This window comes from Neofelis nebulosa, chromosome 7, assembly GCF_028018385.1.
Source record: "Neofelis nebulosa isolate mNeoNeb1 chromosome 7, mNeoNeb1.pri, whole genome shotgun sequence".
Classification (NCBI taxonomy): domain Eukaryota; kingdom Metazoa; phylum Chordata; class Mammalia; order Carnivora; family Felidae; genus Neofelis; species Neofelis nebulosa.
The window spans coordinates 13,664,715-13,678,103 of NC_080788.1; positions in this window are offsets into that span (position 1 = coordinate 13,664,715).

Here is a 13,389-nt window from a genome sequence, read left to right on the forward strand (position 1 = left end):
TGACAATCTGAGATTCTGGGAACCCAGTATTTTTCATCCAACTCATAAATATTGCCTCTCCCGGCTTTAAACTTACTGCTTCTGGAATCAGAAGGGACTTAGCGTTGTTCATCTTTTTAAGGTCTTTGACTTTTCTTGAAAAAGAAAAAGATTATTAGTTTCTCCCCTTCAGAAAATTGGGGAGAAATTTTTAACACGTTTTGGAAGTAGGAGGACACAGGAGAAGTTTGTGCTACTTAAAGCTCTTTTCTCAGGAAAGCCCTCAAGTCGGCCTCGTATTCTGATGAGTCAAGGTTGTTCTTTCTGTGGCCACAAAAGGGCCTGCTGCCCAATGAATTCTGGTCCAGGATAATCCTCAATTCTAATTAAGGTGCTTTGCAAGCCCACTTATCTGACAGAAGCACGCAGCAAACAACAAGTGATGAGGCACCAGCAGGAGGAAATGAAAGCTTTGTCTTGAAATCCAGGCTTTTACTTCCTCCCTGTTTTAAACTCCAGTTGCCTTGAGCACAAAAGAGGCAGTGACGATCGTGTCCGTGGCTCCAGCAGATGTCATGGTAGCAACTGCTTTCCAGTCTATTCAGCTAAACTCAAGAGGGAAACCACTCCAAGGAGGGACCCATTCAGCCGTTATATTGACAGGACCGCATTGACTCCCATGAACAGCATTTGCATTTTTGTTTTTTGTGGTTTTTTTTTGCAGTCACCCAGCAGTTGACTGACACTTGTTCAGTTTGACAATAAACAGACAAGCAACCACATTTGAAAAGTCACAATTTGCAAATATTCTCACTTTACTGCATGACCTTTTTCTCTCCCTGCCAGAATAGCAGTCTCTGAGGAGAGAGGGCTTGGGAAGTGTGTGTAATTTCCTTTTTAAAGAATTATATAAAAGTGTGATGACAGGGCATTAGGGTAAATGACTTAAAAGCATAGGGTTTCAGGGGTGACTGGGTGGATCAGTCGGTTAAGTGTCTGACTTCGGCTCAGGTCACGATCTCAGGGTTTGTGAGTTCGAGCCCCACGTTGGGCTCCGTGCTGACAGCTCAGAGCCTGGAGCCTGCTTCCGATTCTGTGTCTCCTTCTCTCTATGCCCCTCCCCTGCTCGTGCTCTGTCTTTCTCTGTCTCTCAAAGATAAATAAATGTAATAAAAAGATTTTTTTTTAAAGCACAGGGTTTCAGGATGAAAAGAATTGTGGGGATTTTATGTGCCTACCCTAACTTTTCTTTCTTTCTTTCTTTCTTTCTTTCTTTCTTTCTTTCTTTCTTTCTTTTTTTTTTTATTTTTATTTATTTTTGGGAAACAGAGAGAAACAGAGCACGAGCAGGGGAGACCCAGAATACGAAGTAGGTTCCAGGCTCTGAGCTGTCAGCACAGAACCCACCGCGGGGCTGGAACTCACAAACCATGAGGTCATGATCTGAGTCGAAGTCGGACGCTTAACCGACTGAGCCACCCAGGCGTCCCCCGGAAGCAGTGAATTTAAAGAGCAAAATGGGCAAAAACACAGTACTGAATTGTTAAGTAGATGTTGGACACACATTCAATAATCACACTGGTTTGACAAGCAAGGAAATGCAATAAACATCAAATATAAAGTGGTTGAGAAATTTTAAGGACAAGGGGAAAAAAAAATCAGTAAGATGAATCTCAAGCGTAATATGAGTCTATTAAAAATCCAAACCACAAAGAGCACATGCTGTAACCACTTGGGGAAAGGGTGACTGGAAAGAAGTCGGGGGTGCTGGTCAAGGTCTATTTCTTGATCTGAGCTCTGGTTACATGTCTATGTTCACGCTGCAAAAAACCAGAAAACTGTTCACTTATGAATTGGGCCCATTCCTATATCACAATTAAAACTTTAGGGGCACCTAGGTGGCTCAGTCGGGTAAGGGTCTGACTTCGGCTTGGGTCATGATCTCGCGGTTTGTGGGTTCAAGCCCCGCGTCAGGCTCTGGGCTGACAGCTCGGAGCCTGGAGCCTGCTTCCGATTCTGTGTCTCCCTCTCTCTCTGCTCCAACCCCACTCATGCTCTGTCTCTCTCTGTCTCTCAAAAATAAATAAACATTAAACAAATTCACATATTTTGACCGTAGAAGACGAGCCTTCCGTCAGTTTCAAAAGCAATGAAGCTGCGTTCGAATTTGTATTTTTTACACTGTACGGATATGGGAAGTCGTATCTTGCGAGAACCTTGGAAAATCAATTAATGGCTTGAATTCAGGGCGTCTCCGGATCCTATCATATGCCACTTAGCTCACTTGCTGGTTTTTGTCTGTAAAAGGGAGATAATAAGACATTTACCGTCTTGGAAACTACAGGCCATGTGGGAGGGCTGTTGAGGTCCTTTCGGTTAAAATGGGTGATGGTGTCGTGAGGGATAAATGTGTCCAGTGTGGAGCAAACAGAACCCCTCCCTCTCCCTGTAGAAACACTGCCTCATCGGTTCTATAAATCACCTGTATAATCCATCCTTCCAAAGTCATTCTTCTTGTGTCAGAAGCACCATCCAATCTTTGGTCTAATTATTCAAAGGTTTTTAGTTTGGAGTTCTCTTTTGCATTTTTGTCAAAGCCACATATCCAAAAGTGAGGACACAGTGGTGGTTTTGAAACACGGCTGCAAAATACCTTGACATTTCCTCTCATGGAGAAAATGTCTCTTGTGCCAACCATGAATGACGGGCTATGGCCCTTAGGCCCACAGCGTGGGAGTTCTGAGGGGTAGTCATGGCTTTGTTGGGATGCTTGGGCTTAACGTCTTGAGCTGCCATGTACAGGGTCTACCCTGAGACTGCCATGTTGGGAGAAAGCCGGACCATGTGGAGATGCCACGGGGAGGTGTTGCAGTCTTTGAGTCCTTCAAGCCCAAACGACAGGCGTGCAAGTGAAGAAGCCTTCAGATGATTCCAGCCCTTAACCATGAATCACCCTTCTCCACCCCAGCCTTTAAGTGATCCCAGCTAAGGCCCCAGACATGGGGGACAAGTCTTCACCACCGTGCCCTCACTGCACTCCTAGGTCACAGAATCCTGGAGCATAATAAAATGGTTATTTTAAGCCAGTAGGTGTTGGGGGTAGTTATGTTGCAACAGAAGGGGAACCTAAGGAATTCTCAAAGTTTAGTGAAGTTTAACTGCTATCATTCTGCTAGAGAGACTGGACTCTGTATGTACAGGGATGAGTGAGGCCACTTGAGATGTGACATGGAGAGGTGTTGTGGGGCTGATATCAGAGAGATGTCGGTCCCAAATGCTACACGTGGCCATTGACTGAGCGACAGTCGTATCATTCATCGGGAGAGGTGAATGCTCTACACAGCAATGCGTATGAAAGCAATATCTTTCTGAACTATATAACTCATCAAAGGAGTAGTTGCTATTTTTTTATGTTTATTTGGGTGGGGGGCAGAGAGAGAGGGGTTGGAGGATACAAAGCAGGCTCTGCATTGACAGGAGAGATCCCGACGTGGGGCTCGAACTCAGGGTCTGTGAGGTCATGACCCGAGCTGAAGTCTGACGCTTGACGGACTGAGCCACCCAGGTGCCCCAGTAGTATCTGTTCTTAAGAGTGATGTCTTCTCAAAGACAGATATCGTATGTTTTCACTCATATGTGGAATTTGAGAAACTTAACAGAAGACCATGGGGGAAGGGAAGGGGAAAAAATAGTTATAAACAGAGAGGGAGGGAGGCAAACCATAAGAGACTCTTCAATACAGAGAACAAACTGAGGGTTGATGGGAGGGGTGGGGGAGAGGGGAAAATGGGTGATGGGCATGGAGGAGGGCACTTGTTGGGATGAGCACTGGGTATTGTATGCAAGCGACGAATCATGGGAATCTACCCCCCAAACAAGGAGCACACTGTAAACACTGCATGTTAGCCAATTTGACAATAAAGTATATTAAAAAAAGAAGAGTTATGTCTTCTCCTTGGTGAAGATGATTTCATACTGATCCTATTGACAGTCTCTTTGTCTTCTAGCCCAGGTGATATTGTGACAGACCACAGGTATATCCAAGAACGATGGGACCATTGAGAAGCGCCACCTTATTGGCCTTTGAAAGGTAAAGCATGACTCATGGTCAGTTCTGAGCTGTGACCAGAGATGGGCTGGGGAAAGAGCACAAGTTCTACTTAGAGCAAGGCCCAGGCTGAGGGTCAGAACAGTGCAATGTGCACTCACGGCTGAGGCACCTCTCACCTACTGCATTTTTTTCCTGCAGAGGAAAATGGTATTTGAAGAGGGCTGAATAGAGCTGGTTTTTCATGACTGTTAGATACTATATCTTCTCTCACCAACATTTAAAAACTGGGAGCTTAGGAGCACCCGGGTGGCTTAGTCAGCTATGCGTCCGACTTCGGCTCGGGTCGTGATCTCACGGTTCGTGAGTTCGAGCCCCACGTCTGGCCCTGTGCTGTCAGCACAGAGCCTGCCTCAGATACTCTGTCCCCTTCTCTCTCTGCCCCTACCCCATTCATACCCCCACCTCTGAAAAATCAGTAAAAATTAAAAAAATAAATAAATCAAAACTGGGACCTATGAGGTATCCAAGCTATAGGGGAGAATTCCCCCACACTGAAAACTAAAGACATCCCTGACCTCTTTTGACCACAGAAGACTGCAGGATGAAGGATTAACAATTATCTGGGCATCATCACCTCCTTTCATTCTACTGTAAAATGGGTATAATATTCCTCAGCAAGAAAACTTATAATTAATAAAAGTATTTGGAGTTCATGGGGCAAGGAAAAGAGTTCATGGCCCATTCATATGGAATTTGCGGAGGAATCGCTCAATACCGTAGAAGCTTTGGCCTGGGTGGGGTGTTAACCTCAATAAGGTATAAGGGAACTAATTCTGAATATCAGATTAAATTTGCTCTTGTGCTGTTTTCCTTTTTTTCTCCAAACAGTATTGTGCTCCATGCATCCTGTTGAAGTCCCCTCCCTGGCTGGATGCTGGATTCCATCCCCCACCCTGTATCTCTTAACAAGCTCCTTGGTGCAGCTGGAATTAATGCTTCCTGTCGTTTTAAATAATGTGACATTGAAATACAATTTTTTAATGTGCTGGCATTTAACATGCCACAATATTTCAGTTATTTTACATTCATTTGGGTGCTTTAGTGTTATTACAGCTGTTATGAAATTCTGACAAAGAGGTGCATTTCTTTCTTCTCTTCCACCATAATTGCTTTTTGCCGCATCTCTGAACCGTAACCATGGCGATCTGCAACATTCATCAGAGGACCCCTTGTTATTCCCTCGTGTGAATGAAAACAAAGTGGTATAAATACTCAGAGAAGTTTGAAAAAGGAAGCTTTTCTCTTTCTTTCTTCTTTCTTTCTTTCTTTCTTTCTTTCTTTCTTTCTTTCTTTCTTTCTCTTATTTTTCTCTTTTTTCTGTTTCTTTTCTTTTTTCTTTACTTCTTTCTTTCTTTTCCTTCTTCTTCCTCCTCCTCCCTCTCCTCTTCCCCCCTCCCCCTCCTCCTTCCCCTCCTTCCCCTCCTTCTCCTTCTTCTTCTTCTTCTTCTTCTTCTTCTTCTTCTTCTTCTTCTTCTTCTTCAGTTTCCAAATGTGGAGGGTCTGTTGAGGGGAAATTAAGCTGCATGCTTAGATATTACTTCATTTATCTATTTACCTTTAATGAGCCATTTTCTATATATAGCGCCTTTCTGCAGAAACCACAGAAAGAAAATGAGAACCTTCGGGAAGAAGGAACTGCTGTCATTAAGAATGAAAAAGGAAATGAAAGGTTCAGTCTTCCCTAAATTTGACTCATTACAAATAAGACCTTGTTTGAGCTGCTTAATGGGGGAACATCATTACCATATTGTTGGAACCATTTTGTTGATGTTTTGACTTGTTCTTCCTTTTTATGGGGGGTGTGGTTGAAATCACCATGTTCTGGTTGTGCTTTAAATGGCCATCTTTATGCCAGTTTGGAAAAGGTTGGGAGGTCGACCCTGTCTCATTTATCTGTACTCTTCTTATCTTTTTCGTCCTGTTCAGGTTGATCAGGTATGAGAAAGATTCAGGTAAGACGGGTATAGAACTTCCAGTGGGTAGCCTCCGTGAAATCGCACTACAGGCACCCTGGAGGGGCCCCACTCCGTTGGTATGCCAGTACAAGTAACACCTGAGACTCAGCTTTGCCTGACATGTGAGTTAATTCCCAGTGGTGCTGCTGTTTCAGTGATTTGAAAATCAGGAGGCGGGGACCCTTCTTACTTTGATTTTCCTAGAACTAACTTCAAAGAATTTACCTCACATATTTTTTTTCATCGTTTCCCCGGCACTTCCTTTTGGGTACCTAAAATATTATAAGATTTGTCCTTTCTATCAAGCAGAAGATGGACAAGAAGGAGTCCAGACTTCGGTGCTATCTAAAGGTAACAGGCTTACTTCTGCCAAATCTTCAATATTCTACTATACAATTTTCCCAGTGTGTCTGTTGTGATCAACTCTTGAGTTCTTATGGGCAAAATACAGCAAATAGCAGTAATAAATTTTCAAGGCACAATCATTCCAGAAGCAACTGACTATGAATGAGAAGTATCCATGGAATGGCTTGTACCAAAACTTCAACATCTGTGGAAGAGAATCGTCTTTATGGAAATTCCATGTAATTCTGGGATTGCCTGCTTCAAAGCTACTTGGGTTTGATCTGTGGTCTCATTAGGTTCACCTCTCCCCTAAAACATTCAGCCATCCCAACAAACTAATTCTGCTGGCCCGTGGTTTTAATGTGTTAGTAGAAACTTTTAGTGATTGTGATTGCCGTGAGAATGTGATTTCTGATGCCCAAGTTCATGGAGTTTAAATAGTCCAGATTTCCAGCTGCTGTGCCCTGAAAACCATTGCTCCATTTGCACCTAGGCCGCATTGCCCATGAACTACATGATCGAGCCAATGATTGAGCGTACATAAAGTAAATATTCTATAAACAACTCATCTTTTATACCACCGGGTCCAGAGTATCTAAGTTTTTCACCCAAGTATGTCATTATCTTCAACAACAATTCCATAGGTTGGCTTGGGAAATCATTGTTATCCTTAGTTTGCAGATAAGGGGCACTAGAGATCTCAAGTAATATGACTTAAGACTTCAGGTACCTTATTCCAAGTTTTCTACACCCGACTCCTCTTCTAGATGAGCAACATTTCATTTACTCATCCATGTATGTATCCAAAAAATATCTGGTGAGTATCCACTAGGTCAGATACTCTATTAACTGATGGGAGCAAATCACCATTGATATCTGTTAATGAGGAATATCTGTTGTTGTTAATGATCTTAAGATTAATGATCTGTGAGCCCAGCGACAGATGCCCGGGTGATTCTGCAAGACAGTATTTTGAGATGCCAAACATGATCTGAGTGTTTGTCAGATCGCCCAAGCCTATCTCTTGCTTCTCTGCATTCTATTCTAAGAGAGCTCAGATGGAGGAGTCTCCATTCAATGTCGAGTCCTAAATAGACAAGCCACCTACGTGCTATAAAAATAGAAGGAAATTCATATGAGGAACCAAAGGGCTTTAAACATTCCAGGAGGAGAATTATCTGAGGAAATGGAAAAAAACAAAACTGGCACATAATGAAAACATGGAAGTCAACTGGAAAAACGCAGGCAAAGTATGAAACGTAACAATAAAGCCAACACACATATTAGAAGTAACGCCATGTAGGATAGCTGCTTTTGAGAATGGAAACCACATTTGAACTGGAATAGGCAAAATTAAGAAAAAAAAAGAAATGAAAGCAAACATAATTGGCCCACGGATTCAAGGAATGTTTGAGGAGCAGGTTGACTCAGGAATGCCTGTAACTAGACCACAGACAGTGCCAGGAAACTTCCTCCATCCACATTGCTGTCAGCGGGCATGTTAGATTTATACTCTCTCACTGTGGGCTTTCTTTCTTCGTGTCCATTGACGGCTCCAGAATCTCCATGGTAAAAATTTGCACCAACAAATAGGGGGTGATTAGGTTTCTCAGTTTCAGTTAGAAAAGTTCCAAGGAAGCCTTCTGAATGACCCACTTCTTGACTGATTAATTGTAGATGGCGAAGGGCAGGGTCAGTGGCAGGAAGGTCCCTAGCGAAAGGGTAACACTTGTTGGGCAAAACCCTGAAGATGTTCACTATAGACAAAGGATCGGAAAAAATGTCACATCCTGACAGCATGCCATCATCAAAATAATTCCTGCTTGAATAGAAGTGTAAAAGAAAATACGTTAACAATTCAACAAGAAAGAAAAGGTGATTTTTAAAAATAAGTCTCTTAAAAAAGTTTTTTTTTTTAATGTTTTATTTACTTTTAAGACAGAGAGAGACAGAGCATGAGTGGGGATGGGGCAGAGAGAGAGGGAGACACAGAATATGAAGCAGGCTCTAGGCGCTGAGCTGTGAGCACAGAGCCCAACACGGGGCTCGAACTCACAAATCGCGAGATCATGACCTGAAGTCAGATGCTCAGCCGACTGAGCCACCCAGGTGTCCCTAAAAATACGTCTCTTTAGATGGAGGTGATCTGAAACGAAGAATAAGAGAAGTATCACATTGATTGTATAGGTTTCTGTGTTCTCCTTAAAAAATATAATAAAAAGCCAAAAGGCAAACATAAAAGAGAAAAATATGTTGCAAAAATTATTATGTAGAATTGATACCCACGATAATGTGTGAATTGATTTTTTTCAATTAGTGAAAAATATCTTAGAAAACGCTAAGATATTAGGGAAAAATTATGGACAAGGAACATAGACCATACACAGAAAATATACATATGTATATTTTAAGAATGTTATCAATGTGTCAACATCATTAATAATCCAAGAAATGCAAAGTAGAACAATTAAATATCATTTTTGTTCATCAAAATTGCGAAAAGTGAAAACACTCAGTGCTGGTGAACTTCTGGTGAGCTAAGCACACCCAAACAAAGCGTAAGACGAAATTAACGTAACTTTTATGGGGCAGCGCAGTCAAAATGATCCTTCTGTAACTCAGATGTGCTAATTCTTATTTCCACCGCTCCCCACATGGCTGCCTTCAACAGCTTAAAACCACTCCATGGAATGAAAAGAGATTCTTCTCAGGGTCTAGTTGCTGTGAGCCCCACCTACCTCTCCAGCCTTATCATTTACTTCTAGACCTTGGGTTTTAGTTACCTTGTTTTTATAGTTCCTCAGATATACCAGACTGTCCCTTGTCAATTGGCTTTGCATACGCTGTTCCCTCTGCCTGGAACAGTCTTTCTCACTTTGCTCCATTTTTTTTTTTCCCAACCTGTTTCACTTCAACTGTTCCTTCGCATCTCAGCTCAATAATGATTTTCTCATTTCCTAACCTTCCTAGCAAGGTCAATTGCTACATCATAAACTTTTCTATTTCAATGCGCCTTTACTCTTAACGATACCTCTTAACTATAAATGCGTGTTTATGTCCCTGAGTCATTGATTAACGTCCACCTCCTTCACTACTCTTTAGTGAGGATCTTTAAGGTATAAGATCCATATATGCACCCACTTCTCCCCCCACTCCCACCCACTGGCTCTGGCAGCCACCTATCTGTACTCTATTTTTATGAGGTCCCTTTTTTTTTCTCTTTAGATTCCACATATATGTGAGACATTATGGTATTTGTCTTTCTCTGACTTATTTCACCAAACGTAATGCCCTTAAGGTTTATCCATGTTGTTGCAAGTGGCAGGATGTGCTGCTGAGGGGACATGTAATGCACAGTCTGATGGCCCTAATGAATAACCATTCACACTACGCACGAAATGTGTATTAGAGCGTCGCGAAGAGCGTAGGTCTTAGAAGTTGTCATCACGAGAAAAAAGTTGTAACCGTATGAGGAAATAGATGTTAACTAAACTTATTGTAGTAATCATGGCGCCATGGGCACACGTATCAAATCACTTTGTTGGGCATCAGAAGCTGAAACGATGTTATATGTCAATGAAAGCTCTGTAAAACTGGGAGAAAAGATTGACGTCAGCAGACAATATGGCTGCTTCGCAAATTGCTGTGTTCCCAGGAACTAGCACACATCCTGGCACATAGTAGGTACTCGACACGTATTTAGTGAGAATGAAAGATTAAATTGTGCTACATTTTTAGATAAGGAAAAATGATGCATCGTTAAAACTGAAGACTTTTTTAAAAACGCGAAAGTGTTCTAACACACATACACAAAATATTCTAATACAAATGCAATAACATTCTAGTACAAAAACACAAACCCGTATACAGAGCGTGATCACATGTGTATATAGATAGCCATGTATGCAAAAAAAATGCTTAAAATTAATTGCCTCTGGATTTCTAGATAGTAAGCTTTGTTTCCTTATTTCTCATTGTCTTGTAATTTGAAAAGTGTTCATGATGCGTCTATCAGAGTTTTATTTTCAGAAAAAAAATTTTAAGTTTTTATGTTTGTTTATTTTGAGAGTGATAGAGAGCAAGCAGGGGAGGGGGAGGGAGAGAGGGAGAGAGAATCCCAAGCAAGCTCCTTGCTGTCGGCGCAGAGCCCCATGCAGGTCTCGAACTCACGAACCTTCAGTATGCACCTTCATTTAACGATTAGAGCATCTTGCATTGAAATGCCCTGATTGTCCTGGGCCTCCCGGATGGGAGTATTGGCCCACGCTGCTCATACCCTTGGGGTTTTGAATCATGTAAATAAGGTACATCGACTGTCTCTCAAAAACTTTAGGTGCCCTTTTAGAATGGCCATCTTTGAAAACCAAGTGAAAACTCTAAACAATAAACAATGTATGTGTGTATATATATATTATATATATATTATGTATATATAATATACATATATACATATATAATGTATATGTAATGTATGTAATGTAATGTATGTAATGTAATATATATACATATATAATGTATATACACACTATATATATACATTATTTATTGCATATATATACATTATTTATTGTATGTATATATGTATATATGTATATATTATTTATTGTATGTGTATATATATGTGTGTATATATATATATATATATATATATGCAAGGGTGTCTGGCTGGCTCAGTTGGCTAAGTGTCTGACTTTTCATTTCAGCTCAGGTCATGATCTCACAGTTTGTGAGTTCGAGCCCTGTGTCGGGCTCTGTGCTGACTGCATGAAGGCTGCTTGAGATTCTCTCTCTCTCTCTCTCTCTCTCTCTCTCTCTCTTTCTGCCCCTTCCGTGCTTGTACTCTCTCTTTCTCTCTCAAAGTAAATAGATTTTAGGGAACAGAAGCCCTCACCTCAAAACAATTTACCTTGTTCTTATTTTACATCCTAAGGAAAGGTAGTTAATTCTCTTCTTCGCTATTTTAAATCCTGGTCCCAGCTTGCTTCCTCAGTGAAACTAACCCTGTAGACAAAGAATGACAAACGCATTCAACTGAAGTTGCAAGTTCTGATCTGCTATCAGTGGCTGCAAAGTGTTGTTCTGAGAATACGAAGGTCACATCTGGGCTCAGGGGAAAAGTACATTTTGGCCAAGAATGGAAGGCGCTATGAATTTCCCACACTTGCCCTTGTTCTTTCTACAAACAGCTTCCCTTTGAATGGCACTGACAATGCCACGTTTGACAGTCCCCGGACTCATGGCTCCGGATCTGTCTAAATTTACCGACTCCTTATCCTTAGAGGCAACAGAGGTGGCATCCGAAACTTCTGCCATTTTTTAAAAAAAGTTTATTGATTTATTTTGAGAGCGAGAGAGAGACAGAACATGTTGGGGGGAGAGGGGCACCGTGAGAGGGGGTGGGGAGAGAGAATCCCAAACAGGCTCTATGCTGTCAGCATAGAGCCCAACGTGGGGCTCGATGTCATGAACCCTGAGATCGTGACCTGCGCTGAAATCAAGAGTCAGATGCTTTCCGGACTGAGCCACTCAGGCACCTCGACTTCTGCCATTTTAAGGAACACAATCTCATTTTGCAGCCCAGACAACTTCGAAACCGTACAGGACATCTAGTGTTTTATTTTAATTTAACTTCCCATCTCTGGCTGCTGGCAACACAGAGCAGATGAAGGGCACAGAGTGAGGCATAAACCATCAAAAACTGCCCTGGCTGTTCCCTTCCCAGTGCACTGGGAGACACCATGTGGTGTCAGGCATTCATTTGCAGGTATAGAGTCTGTAAAATTGTATTGGAAAATTAAAAAAAATTTTAATTAGGAGGCAGCATCTGTGAACCTTTTGCTGGAAGCCGCTGTTTTTTTTTTCTTCTGATAAATGATCCCAGCTCTGTGGCCCCTTATCCCCTTCCCACCATGGCAGAGATTGTAAAACCAGCCATCCCTTTTGTCGCTATGCTGGGTAACAGTCCGATGGAGATTTCTCTGCTGAATATTTAACAAGCTATTGATGCCTCCCAGAAAACTTTGAAAAATATTTAATTTAAAGGCAATTCTTTCTTCACAGATTCTCTGCACTGCCCTGTTTTCCTCTCAACCCCTTATTTCCAGAAACTGTGTGAATCGAAGCCAAATATGGAGTGTATCAACTCCTTTATCCCTCCCTGGTAAAATCTTCTGTTGTTTGAGACAATATGATCCACTCCAGCAGCCAGCTGGGGGAGCCACGGGTAAAGACATTTTTATTTCAGCAGCGCCTGGCTGGCTCAGTCGCTTAATCGTCCGACTTTGGCTCAGGTCAAGATCTCACAGTTCGGGGGTTCAACCCCACATTCGGCTCTGTGCTGAGAGCGTGGAACCTGCTTTGGATTCTCTGTCTGCCTCTCCCTCTGCCCCTCCCCTGCTCTCTCTCTCTCTCTCTCTCCCCCTCCCTCTCTCTCAAAAATAAACATTTAAAAAGCGAATAAAAATAAAGACTTTTTTATTTCAAGTAGGAGCTATTTAATCAGGTGTGAAAAAAAATCCTTTCTACCAACCATGGTGTCGCGTTCTCTTTCTCTGAACTGAGCAGGTGTTGAGAAGGGCAGCTGTGAGACAGTACTACAGACCACAGTACAAACAGGCCAGAAGTATCTGTGGATGCTGAGGGTCTGAGCCATGAGGGTTCACGGCCAGGTTAGTTGAAGACCGAGGGCTACTAAGTGCAGGTGGGCTGTGAGGGTCTCAGACCCAGCTGTGTGTTGAAGGAGAAAGAAACAGGTGGAGAGTGAGCTATAAAGACCATCTGGGTCTGAATCCCTGAAACGAACACAGAGGAAAAAGAAGAGGTGGCCGCGGAGATTCTCGTTTCCAGGGCCAGGGATCGGGTATGATAAACCAGCAGAGATGACATGGACTAGAAGTAGCCTAAGGGGCAAAGATGAGAGAATATAGGTTGGAGAGGCTGGGTGGCAGGGCTCTGCGAACCTTACCGAGTAGGTGTTATGGGTTGAACTGTATCCCTGCA